Raw genomic sequence first — 13,442 nt, forward strand, 5'->3', positions numbered from 1 at the left:
TTTTGAGAAGAGGCAATGGCAAGTAAAAGTCTCACTGTTGTGAGTTTAATGACAGGGGCAAAGGTATCAAAATAGTCTATGCCTTCAGTTTGGGTGTATCCCTTGGCAACAAGCCTGGCTTTATATCTCTCTATGCTTCCATCTGATTTGTGTTTGATCTTGTAAACCCACTTAGCTCCTATGGGAGTTTTATTGGGTGGTAAGTCAACTAGGGACCAAGTATGGTTCAGTTCAAGAGCATTGAGCTCATTCTGCATAGCTTCAATCCAATGAGAGGATTTGATAGCTTGATGGTAGGTTTTTGGTTCATATTCAGTGGATATGCTCAAGGTGTGGTGAAATTGTTTTGGTGCTAATTTGTGGTAGGAAAGGACAGTGGACAAGGGATGAATGACTTGAGGGGCATCTGTGCAATGTGTGTGATTAAGGAGAGAATGATGGAAATCTTGTAAGTAGGATGGGGGATGTTTAATTCTACTAGATCTTCTTATATCAGTATGTAAAGGAGTTGGATTGCTAATAGGAGCAGAAGGTGTATGAGAGGTTTCAGTATCTAAAGGGTTTGTGTCACTAGTAGGAGGATGAGATGTGAGAGGTTGTTGTGTCTGGGAATCAAGATCACAAAATAAGGGATCTGTGCCATGAGGTATGGTATCAGGAGTAACAAGGGATTGTTGATGAGGTTGAATGGTGGCATAAGGGAAGATATGTTCCTTGAAAATAACATCTCTAGATAGAAATATCTCTCTGGTTTTCAGGTCTAGGAGGAGGTATCCTTTGGTACCAAATTGATAGCCTAAGAACACACATTTCTTGGCTCTAGGGTCAAGTTTTGTTCTGTTGTGGTGAAGGGTGCAAGCATAGGAAAGGCTGCCAAAAACTCTTAGGTTATCTAAGGATGCCTCTTGATTGTGTAAGATGCTAAAGGGAGATTTATTATGTAGAACAGGGCTAGGTAGTCGATTGATCAAGTAAGTGGCATGTTTAACAGCATAGCCCCAATAGGTTTTAGGTAGATGGGACTGAAACAGAATGGCCCTTGTGACATTCAAGAGATGTCTGTGTTTTCTCTCAACAACTGAGTTTTGTTGAGGGGTTTCAACACAACTTGTTTGGTGTGTGATGCCAAGACTTTGATAGAATGAAGGCATAGTAAATTCAGGGCCATTGTCTGTCCTAATGGTCTTAATTACTTTGTGAAACTGAGTTTGGACCATAGCCAAAACTGAGTTTGTCTGTCCGGAGGGTATTTGTGTAGAGGAGAAGAAGAGAAGCAACAACCAGAGTAGTGGGTTACAGGAGAATGAGAGGGTTGGGGAAGAATGTCACAAATCCACCATCATTAGTAGCTCCAAACCGGAGGGCCCTACTGTTGATTTATTAATGAAATCCAAATGAAAGAGTAAAATGGTTAGTCGAGAAAAACTGGAAACCTCAGAAAAGGGGACCTTTGGCCCTTGGATGTTGGTAACAAGAAGGAACAATCGCCACGACCAGAAGGGTGGAACTATTGGGAGTTTGGCAATTGATGGGAAACCTTCAAAAGGAGTGAAAAATAAGCTCAAGGTTGGGAAGGGAAGTCTCCGATCCGCTCATCAGCTTGAAGATCGAAGTGTTCAAACAACCAGAGGATATAAAGCGGGTAAGAATCTTGCCATTTTCACTGCTGCTGATTCGGTTCCTTCTGGGAATATGGAGATAGCAGATCCTGCAACTTCTCAAGGTATGGAAATTGATGTTGTTGATAGTGCTCAAGTAGCTATTGCCCCAAACAAACTTTCTCCTCAGAGTCATCAGGTGGAAAAGTCTAACAACTAGCTGAATAGTCTACCGGAAAAAGGACATAAAAGGTCGGACAAGGTGTTTGCTCCTGAAGATTCACCGGGGTCTATGAACCCCAAATTATAGCATCTTTGATGAATATTATCAGTTGGAATTGTAGAGGAACAAAAGCTAAGGGTTTCAGGAACCTGGTAGTTGATCTGAAGAATATCTTCTCTGTGAATTTCATGATTTTAATGGAACCAAAGAATAGTGGTTATAATGCTGACAAAGTTATTAAAAATATTGGTTTTGATGGCCTTGCAAAAGTGGATGCAGTTGGTAGAGCTGGAGGTATTTGGTGCTTGTGGGATTCTTCTATGTGGAAGGTTAATGTACTGAGTCTTCCAACCAACCTTTATCAATGGAGGTTAGTTGGAATGGTGGAGATAATTGGTTGTTGACAGCTGTGTACGGTAGCCCTCACTTTTCAATGAGGTCTAGTTTGTGGGATTCTAGTAGGGATATGTCTTCTAGGTATGATATGTTGTGTTTGATTGGAGATTTCAATGTTGTTGCTTCTAATGAGGAGAGATGGGGTAGTTTGAGTCAGAACCACCCTAAGGGAGCCCTTGCTTTTGCAACTCTAATTTCTGAATGTGACTTAATTGATTTGGGTTTTATTGGCCCTTGCTTCACTTGGCAGAGGGTTGGTCTCAAAGAAAGACTTGATCGTGCTTTATCAAATCTGGACTGGAGGTTAAAGTTTCCAAATGCTTCAATTACTCATCTGAACCCCCTTAAATCTGATCATTCTCCCCTTCTTTTGAGTTTAATGGAAGCGCCTACCCCGAATCAGCATCGAAGACCTTTCCGTCTTTTAGCTGCTTGGATGAACCACCCTTCCTTCAATAATCTTGTGGTCAATTCGTGGGACACTTCTTTGGAGTGGAATGAAACTATGAATAATCTCCAATAGTGCTTGAAAGTGTGGAATAAGGAAGTTTTTGGGAATATTTTTGAGCGAAAAAAAATCCCGCTCAAGCGGTTGAGTGGAATTACTCGCAGCCTATCCTCCGGTTCCAAGCCTTTCCTGGAAAATCTTCAAAAAGAGTTGTGGAAAGAGTATGAGGAGGTCTGAGCCAAGAAGAATTGCTTTGGTTCCAAAAATCTAGAAGCAACTGGTTGGTGTATGGAGACAGGAATACTCGCTACTTTCATGGGGTAACTGTCATTCGTAGAAGTAAGAAGTAGTTTCACAAGCTGCAAGATGATTATGGTAGTTGGATTGGTAATCAGGATGAGGTGGAACAAATGGTTACCAACTTCTACAAGAATCTCTATTCGGAAGATGATGGGTACACTTCTCTTGCGTTATCTGTTTGTTATCCCAATTTGCATCATGACCAGATTGCTCGGCTGGGGAATCATGTTACTGATGATGAAATTAGAAAGGCTATTTCAGCATTGGTGGCTACAAAGCACCAGGTAAGGATGGGTTTCAGGCCCTGTTTTTTCATAATCACTGGAACGTGGTTGGTTTTAAGTTGTGTGAGCTAATTAAATCAATTTTTGATAATCCGGAGAAGGTTAAAGAAATTAATGCAACATTAGTCACTCTGATTCCGAAGGTTGACCAAGCTGTTTCTTTAAAGCATTTTAGACCGATTAGTCTCTGCAATGTCTCCTATAAGGTTATCACCAAAATTATGGCTTCTCGGATGAGGGAGGTTATGCATTCTCTAATTGGGCCTCAGCAATGCAGTTTTGTCCCTGGTCGTACAAGTAGTGATAATATTATTATTACTCAAGAGGTAATTCATGCCATGAATACCAAAAAGGGAAGGTGGGATGGATGGCTATAAAAATTGATTTTGAGAAAGCTTATGACAGAATTCGTTGGTGTTTTGTTAAAGACTGTTTGATGGATGCTGGGTTCCCAGAAAACTTTGTTCACTTGGTTGATAAATGCATTTCCACGTCTATAATGCAGTGTCTTTGGAATGGAGAGGCTCTTGATTCTTTCCAACCCCAACGTAGAATAAGGCAAGGTGATCCTATATCTCCCTACTTATTTGTGTTGTGCATTGAAAGATTGTCTCATCTTATTTCTACTGCTGTTGATTCGGAGCACTGGAAACCAATTAAATTAAGGAGGGTTAGCCCGAAGCTATCTCACTTAGTTTTTGCTGACGATCTCATTATTTTTGCGGAGGCAACTTTGGACCAGGTTGAGGTTATTAAATCTTGCCTTGATCTGTTTTCAAAGAGTTCGGGTCAGAAGGTAAATTGTGATAAAACTAGAATCTTATTTTCTAAGAATGTTCATGATCAAGTTCGGCAGCAGTTGAGTGGGGAGCTGGGCTATGGTAGAACTTCTGATCTAGGGATGTACTTGGGTGTCCCTATTGGCAAAAATGTTCCTAGGAAGGCGAGATATAACTACATTCTTGAAAAGGCGAAGCAAAGGCTTAGCAACTGGAAATATAATCACCTGTCATTTGCAGGGAGATTAACTCTTTCCCAGTCTGTTCTCCAAGCCTTGCCGACCTATGTGATGCAAACTACTCCCTTACGTATAGGCACGTGTGAAAATTTGGATAAAGTGCGCAGATCTTTTGTTTGGGGGGATGGTACCAATTCCAGAAAAACGCATTGGATTGGGTGGAGCAACATATGCAAGCCAAAGAGTGTGGGAGGTCTGGGGCTTCGACAAGCTCGTCTTGTTAATAAAAGTTTCATGATGAAAGCGGCTTGGAATCTCAGCACTAATAAGGATTCCTTATGGGTTCAGGTGGTGCGGTCGAGGTATAAATGTGGTAATGATCTGCTTCCGGAGTTTAAGAAGAGATCCAATGACTCGAACTTTTGGAGAGGAGTTTGTGGTGGTTGGGAGATGTTGAAAAATAACATTTGTTGGAGACTTGGCAATGGCTTAACTATAAATTTCTGGAAGGATAGTTGGATCCGAAATGTGGGTCCTCTCAATCAGTATCACTGGTCCCAGGGATGGGAACAGTCCAGGTATCAGAAAATTGCGGATTTTATTCTTGAAGGACGGGAGTGGAATTCCAACCTATTGGCTCAAACAGTTCCCCCTCAAATTTTCAACAGAATTATGGCAATGCATCCTCCTACCATTGGGAATTCAGAAGACATGATAGCTTGGTCTCATACTAATGATGGTAGGTTCTCAGTGGCTTCTGCCTATAATATTATCGCTGATCACTCTACCATTCCAAGGAACAAAATTGCGGGGCATATCTGGAATTGGAAAGGTCCTTACTGCATAATCCTTCTCTTCTGGAAAATTATGAATAATGGTCTTGCAACTAACCAGAACCGATGCAGTAGACACATGGGTATATCAGACTTATGCCCAATCTGTGATGTTCCTGAAACTCAAGATCATGTCTTCCGTGGTTGTAAATTTGCTTCGGAGGTGTGGCAAAAATTGATTAACCGTGGCCTTAATGACAATTTCTTCTCCCAGCCCTTGTTGGAGTGGTTGGATGCTCATATAATTCACTCTGAGGGTAGTTTTGGTGTTGAGGATTGGAGTTTAACCTTCGGTGTTACCTTGGATGTCATTTGGCATTGTAGAAATGATAGAATTTTCAACCAGCTGATCCCAAGGGCTTCTACCAGTATTAATGAAATTATGGCGAGAGTTGCAAGCATAAAGAATGCTATCAGCATGGCGCAGATAACCCGAGTTAAGAATACTTCAGTTTATTCTTCCTTGATTAGATGGAGCCCCCCTAATGAATGATGGGTTAAGCTTAAATCGGATGGAGCCTTTTCTTCTTCTTCTAACGTGGCAGCGTGTGGTGGTATTGTTCGGGATCATTTTGGAGCTTTTGTCACGGCCTTCTCCAAATGCTTGGGGTACTTGTTCAGCCTTGCAAGCAGAACTTTGGGGGGTTTTGGTTGGTCTTCATCATCTTCAACAGCATGGTTTCCATAGAGTAATGATAGAAGCTGATTCGTTGTGTTGCATTCAATTCTTGACTTCTTTTTGTGCTCCTAGCCACCCTTGTGCGCATCTTGTTAACCAGATTCGGATAAATCTGGGTAACTTCCAGCAGATTATCTAGGGGCATGTGTTGAGAGAAGCTAATGCGGTTGCTGATGCTTTGGCAAAACATGGGTTAAGATTACATATCCAGACTTTAACTTTTGATAGACTTCCTAGTTTTTGTTACATTCCCTTCTATTTAGATAGTGCTTCAACTATCTGTTGCTCCATCGAGAAAAAAAATTGAGATGGAAAAGAATAAAGGGGGAAGAGATGGCTTTCTTCCCAATTAGTACACCTATTTAATTTTTTCCAATATAAAGTCCTCTATCATTGAATAAGGGATAATGATTGATATTGTATAAAATTGTTACACTGTTGCATTTTTTCTCTCATATTTTTCTTTTCAAAAAATATATTTTAAAAACTGAACACAAACATATATTATATTTACATCAAGCTATTATTTATCACTTATCTTTTTATTTATGATTTTCTACTTTCATTTGATGCATTTTCAAATAATGCTTATTATTGTCAAATTCTATAAAATCTTTCTACTGCTTAATAATTCCTAAATTATGTGTATAATGTTAAATATCAAAAAGAGATGAAATATATAGAGTGATACATATATTTTAAATATATAAAAGGAGCTGTCAAAAAAAGACTATACTTGAAGTGAATTATCATGTTTCCATACAAAGTTTTCATATATTTAATTTTATAGTTATATATTTTTAAATATAAAATATTTTAATAAATACTCAATAACACAACATTATCATTATTAATATTAATTATTAACTTTTAAATAAAATTAATAAACAAATCATGTATGATAGTTGAATACAAACTAACTTATAGTTAAGGAATAAAATCCTCTCGTGATGTTGAGTGAATTATTTTTTATTTTAGTATTAATAGTAAAATAATATTTCACTATAAATAAAAAGAATATAAGTATTTTTGTCACGTTAATTCAAGCATTGTGAAATACTAGTTAAATGTAAGAAGTTAACGGATGAAAAGAAAGGACTGAGATCCTTTATCCCAAAAAAGTTATTGTTTTCACTTTTCATGATTCAATAGTATTCCACAAAATAATATAAAATATTAATTTATTTTTTTATAATTTTTTCAATTAAATGATGTATTTCGATTGGCTTAGAATACGATTAGGGACACTAATGGAGACATGAGATCTCCATCTGAAAAGAGGAGCATGTCTTCTATTTTACAACGTGTGTTTTTTCATGTTTTTTTGTATTATTAAGGGCATTCTTTCACGTTTTGGGTAAGTAACTGATCCATTTGGAGTGTATGATTGTCTCTTTCAATAGGTATCGTTTACAGAAATCGAATTCTTATCATTTTAGTCATATGAGGATCTAGCAAGGAAAGAACAGTGTGATTGGTTGCGTCTTTTTATGTATTATGATGTGTCTTTTCATGGAATGGGATCCTATGTCCCAAAACGGAAAATGATTTGATGTCTCAAAGCATGTCCCAAACCAATCATATTATGTCATGTCAATTAAAAAAATTAAATACTCATGATTTTATTTATTTTTGTTTCGTCGTGATTGATTAGGGACAGACTTCGAGACGTACTTGAGGATAGTCTCATCCATCCCAAAACAAGTATGAAAACATTACTTTATATTTCTAAAATCTTTCTTTTTAATTCAGTTTTACATTTTGATAGGACAGTGATGGATAAATAAGACGGGAGAACAAGTGATCTCATCCCTGTGATGTATATAATATAGATCACAGAAGCATATCTCTCTTCAGTGTCTAGGCCACAATATCAGCATGACTTCCCTCTCCATGGAACTTCAGGTTCCATCTTCACCCTCCGTCACTGCCACCACCAACCACATCCTCGTTGTGCCGTACCCATCTCTAGGTCACATCAACCCCATGATCAACCTTTGCAAACTTCTACTATCCAACAACTCCAACATCTTCATCACCTTCGTTGTCACAGAGAACTGGCTTCGTTCCATTTCCTCCGAACCAAAACCACACAACCTACGCTTTTGTTCCATCCCCAACGTTGTTCCCGAGCTAAATCGTTCAGCCGATAACTTCTTAAGCGTTATTGAAGTTGTTTTGACAAAGATGGAAGCGCCGCTTGAGGAGCTTCTTGATCGGCTTGAACCGCCGCCAAATGTTATTATTTATGATGGTTTTCTCTTCTGGGTAGTGGGTGTCGGTTACCAGAAGAATATTCCGGTGGCGGCGTTTTGGACAACATCAACTTCTGAATTCTGGGTGCAATGTTTTCATATTTTCCAAGAATACAAACACTGTCCTCAAAAGCTGTTAGGGGAAGGTAAGGATCGTATACAGGTTCAAAATGCAAACAAACTATAATCTCTTATTTTATGTTTCAATTTGTTTACTACTCATATTAAGTAATTTTTTTGGTGTGGTAATAATAAGGGTATTCTTACCATTTTTTATGAGTTGGGATCATAATGGAGAGGCAAGTGCTTCAAAAAATAAAGAAAAATATAATTTTTAATGACACATTTATCTTTTTTATTATAATAAAATTAGACTTTTAACATTAAAAATAAGTGCAAAAACATGCACTTGCCTCTCCATTAATAGAGAGTATCCATGTTCCTTTTTTATGTTAGTAAATAAGTTCTTTTGGGATGTGTGGTTGTCCCTCCAAACAAGGGTCACTCTAAAAAATCAAACTCTTAATATTTTAACCATCTAGAAATCTAGTGGAATATTACACCAGTAAACTAATATCTTATTAATTTGTTGACTAATGTTTACTGCCTAACATGTTTCCTTTACGATGTTTTCAGAATTAACATTTTTCAAAGTTTTTTTAAGATTTAGAATTCAAAATTATTAAAACATTAATCAAGATACTAAATTTGTGTTTAGGTGATTAAAACACCACCGAAATATTAAAAAAGTTATATGAAATCAATAAAAAGCAAAAGTTCCCTTTTGAAGGAATTATTAAAATAAAAAATTAAGTTGCATTGTCCGCTTAACATTAGAATATTGTACAACTCCAACATCCAGGATTCTAGGTAGGGTTGTGCAGTAGGCCGTACCTGCCCACTCGGTATGCCTTAATCATGATTGACTCCAAATATGGTTGTATCTCATTGGGTTTAGAGTCGAGTTCGAGTTCAAAAATTAGATTCGGTCAATATGTAAGGTTGGGTAGGGACCAAACATGACCCAAGCTGACTCATCTCATCATCTTTGACTCATCATATTGGTATGTATCTCTATTTAAATATGTATAAAATAATAACACTTTTTGGTCGAAAATATTATTGATTATCTAAAGTTTTCATCATATATACATGATTAAAAATATATACATATATCATTTTATATATCAAATTACACATTCATAATAATAAATAATATTGAGAAAACTTTATCTCAAATTAATATGTATGATATTTAGTCAGGTCTAGGATCAGATCGAATTTAAAAGCTAACCTGTTATACTAGCTTCAAATCTAAGGCTAAATCTATATTCAAAAAATAACCCAACCAATTCATCTAACCCGGCTCATGATCACGTGTAATTCTAGGTCAGTAGAGTAAAGGAAAAAATGGTGAATTGTTAAGTGGTTGGATACTTGGACCAAAGCCCGCTAGGGACAAACAAAGAAAGCCTTTGAGAAACTAAATTAAAAAGTATTAGAAAAATATTTATTATATTGAAAATATAAAAGTATAATTAAATATGTTGTTATAAAAATATTTTTTTATATTGAAATTATAAAACTGTAATAAATATTTTAAAAATATTGTATTAACTTTAAGAATTGATATTGAGAAATAAAATGGGACATCATATGTGATTAACACATCCAAATATTAATCTCTTGTTGTGATCATTAAAATAGACATCATCTCTAGGCACAAAGTATTTCTTCCATACAAATAATAAGAATTTAACTATATCATCATAATGAGTGTTAGTTTAAGTGGTACAATGTATGTTTGATTCTCCTTAAGTAAAGGTATGAGGTTCGAGTCTTATAGATGACAAAAATATCTGTTATGAGAATTAACTCTACATACATGGGAATGTTTTCGACTTGAACAAGACTGTCTTTAGTGCAAGAATACGTCTAGGAAACTAAAAAAATATTTAATAACATTAACCCGCAATAGATTGTATATGGAACCTTATGGGATTAATAATTTTATTATATACTACATCTTATAAAAGCTTGGTAAAGTTCCTCAATTTTTTTTTTGCATAACACTTAATCTCTCATAAATAACTAAGTTAATTTTTTAAAGAGAAACAATTATTAATGCCTCGCTTACCCAAGCTCAAGGGCTCTAACAAAAATGTTGCTAATGGAATATTCTTTTTTAACCCATCTAATTGTAAAAACGAAGATATTAAATGAAATTAACATGATGTATATCCAGTGTCTTGAAAATTAAACTAATATCAATATTATTAGAGTTGGACTGAACATCAAACCACAAAAAAATCCATTTCAAATTTAATAGTTAAATGGGATGGTCAGATTATATAACATGTACAAAAAATATTTTTTTGGAAGGGCTCACTAGATTTTCATATATACCAAAATACCAAGAGTACGATTTTTGAGAACGACATTTGTTAAGAAGAACACTCACATACCCAAAGTGAATTAATTCCCTACCCATATGGTAAAAGAATATAATTACTAGTGCAAAAACAAACATATATATAGATTATGTGTTACAGTCATTCACTTTTGACAATTACAATAATAATTAAAAAAAGCAAGATAACATAATTGGGTAAAGCTTTTCTTTATCTAATCTTAAATATTGATTAGATTAACTTTTAAATTTGTACTTAAATCTAGACTAGAAGATTTACTCAACACTAAATATCAAGCACACTTTTTCTTATAAATAAAACTTTTTCAATATTACTTATTATTATTATGTATACATAATTCAACACATGAAATTATGTACATGCAGATATTTATAAATCATTTGAATACGTGTATAAATGGTAAAAAGAATAAAAAATCAATAGCATTTGAATAAATATATATACAGAAGTTAGAGATGAACAAAAAGTCAGGTTAAAATAAGTAAGAGTTTGTTAAATTTTGATAGAGTCTAATTTTTGAAACTCTATAAAATCTAACCATTTCCGGTCCAATTAAGAATTAAGTGTTAGTAAATAGTAAATAATTACTTAAAAAAAGTCATTATATGTTTATCATTTAGTCTTGAGTGAGATTTATTTTTCTAATAGTACAGTTTTTATACGTGCAATCCGCACATAAATATGTGCAATCATAACCCTGTTACATGAGTTAGTTTTATCCAGGAATTTTACACGTAAAGTCTTACTTGTAATTTGGGAAATTTTAAAATGCAAGATGATTTCCTTCTCATTTTTTCAGGTGTTAAAAATTATTTACCTTGAGCAAAGTTGATTTAGTTTAATTTACGGGTTGTGGAAAGAAAGGGTTAAGGGAAACTCATTGAACGTAATATGTTTTATTGAGTTCTTTAATTACATCACTAATCTCACATTTAATCCTAAACTATCTTAACTTTGAATAAAGTTTACCCATTTTTTATAGGCAAGTAATTGTTTATTTGAATTTTAGTATTTATCTTATTAGTCATAGTCACAAAACAATTCTGATATGTTATCATGTCAAATATCACTACTTTAAAGAGGGATATACTTAGTTGATATATTTAGTATCAATAGGATATTTATACTTATATTATTACTATTAATTATAATTAATAATACATTTTATTATAATTTTCTTTGATTTAATTTAATAATATTGATAAGGAATGTTTAAATACCTTCATGCACGTTTGTTTCCACTACTATTTCTTTTAGATTTGAATTAATTCTTGCTTTATTATGAGAGAAATATCTAGAATAAGATTTTTTCTTATTTATTGTATTATACATGAAAATATAGTTTGTTCTTTATAGCAAATCAATTCGCAAGAGAAACACGAACTAATATATAATAATTAGTTCGCGATTTCTATGATAATTGTGTTTTTAATGTTTTTAGTCATAGTCTTCACTCGATGATTAAATTAACACTCACCTGCTTTATAATTATGCAGAAAATGGTGAAAAACTTGTAGATTATGTTCCTGGAATTTCCTGGATTCGTAAAGCAGATATTCCTCTTCTTGATGAGAACAGTAAGGAAATTTTGCACTGGGCAATGAAAGGTGTGAAGGGATGCTTAAAGCACAGTACCTATTATTCCCTTCAGTTTATGAGCTAGAACACCATGTTATTGATGCCTTAAAAGCAAGGTTATCAATGCCCATTTACACTATTGGTCCAAACATACCTTATTTTAGTTTTGAAGACAATGCAAATTCAATTAATGCTACTAATGGTTCTGACCACAGTTACTTAGAGTGGCTAGATAGCCAACCTTGTAATTCTGTTTTGTATATCTCATTTGGTAGCTTTCTCTCAGTTTCAAGTGCTCAAATGGATGAAATAGTTGCTGCCTTGCGCGATAGCGATGTTCGATTCCTGTGGGCAGCACGAGGGGGAAGTTCAAAATTGAAAGAGATTTGTGGTAAAAAGGGAATGGTGTTAGCTTGGTGTGACCAATTGAAGGTGTTGTTACATCCTTCTGTGGGGGGATATTGGACACATTGTGGTTGGAATTCTACTATGGAAGGTGTTTTTGCTGGAGTTCCTTTTCTAACCTTTCCACTTGTTATGGATCAACCACTAATTAGTAAGCTTATTGTTGAGGATTGGAAGGTTGGGTGGAGGGTAAAAAAGGAAGATAAATTGGGCTCTTTGGTTATGAGAGATGAGATTGTTGTGTTGCTTAGGAAATTCATGAATCTGGGTAGTGATGAAGGGAGAGATATGAGAAAAAGAGCTAAAGAGCTTCATCATATATCTCAGCTTGCAATTGCGAAAGGTGGGTCATCTGAAACTAATGTTAAAGCTTTTCTGAAGAATATATTTCAGAGTGTTGTGCCAGAAGTTTAAGTCACTGGGACTCTCAATTGAATTGATTTATGTTGGACTTCTTGCATTGAATAGTAATTTAATGGAAATCAAGCCCGTGTCTAGTGAACTTGTATTCGAATGATTTGATATTTTTTTTATTAACATTTCCAAAAGTTTTCTTCCAACTTAGTCATAAGCCTTTTGAAAATACCACCGAGGTATACATAATACAATGGTACGGACCTACCGTACAACTAATCTAGACTGATGGTATAAGTGTTTTTTATAATGTCACTAAATCACATGTTATTAATATATTAATCATTATCGACTCTCAAATAAAACTAATACAAATTAACATTAGCTGGACAACGTAGTGACAATTAAAAAACTTTACACTATCAATATCAAGTTTTATATCTCAAGAATATGCAACTCAAAGAGAGACTTCCATATGCGTATTTTCACATTTATGTTACGTTCAGTCCAAAACAAAAAAAATGTGGATTGACACCCAAGATAATACAGTAGTGTACATACACTCACTGTGAGTGAGAGACACAAAAAGGGTGCAAATGATAAGGATATATTATATGTTCTCCTAACATTTTATTGTAGGATATAGAAGAAGATAATCCTAATCTAGATGAAGGAGGTTTAAATCCTTTTCAAGTGAAG

At 34.8% G+C, this 13,442-nt stretch overlaps 1 pseudogene; it reads left to right on the forward strand.

Annotated features, from left to right (window-relative positions):
* Positions 7,559–12,897, forward strand: LOC109344976 (annotated as a pseudogene).

The sequence above is a fragment of the Lupinus angustifolius genome, chromosome LG04 (genome assembly GCF_001865875.1).
Source record: "Lupinus angustifolius cultivar Tanjil chromosome LG04, LupAngTanjil_v1.0, whole genome shotgun sequence".
NCBI classification, from domain to species: domain Eukaryota; kingdom Viridiplantae; phylum Streptophyta; class Magnoliopsida; order Fabales; family Fabaceae; genus Lupinus; species Lupinus angustifolius.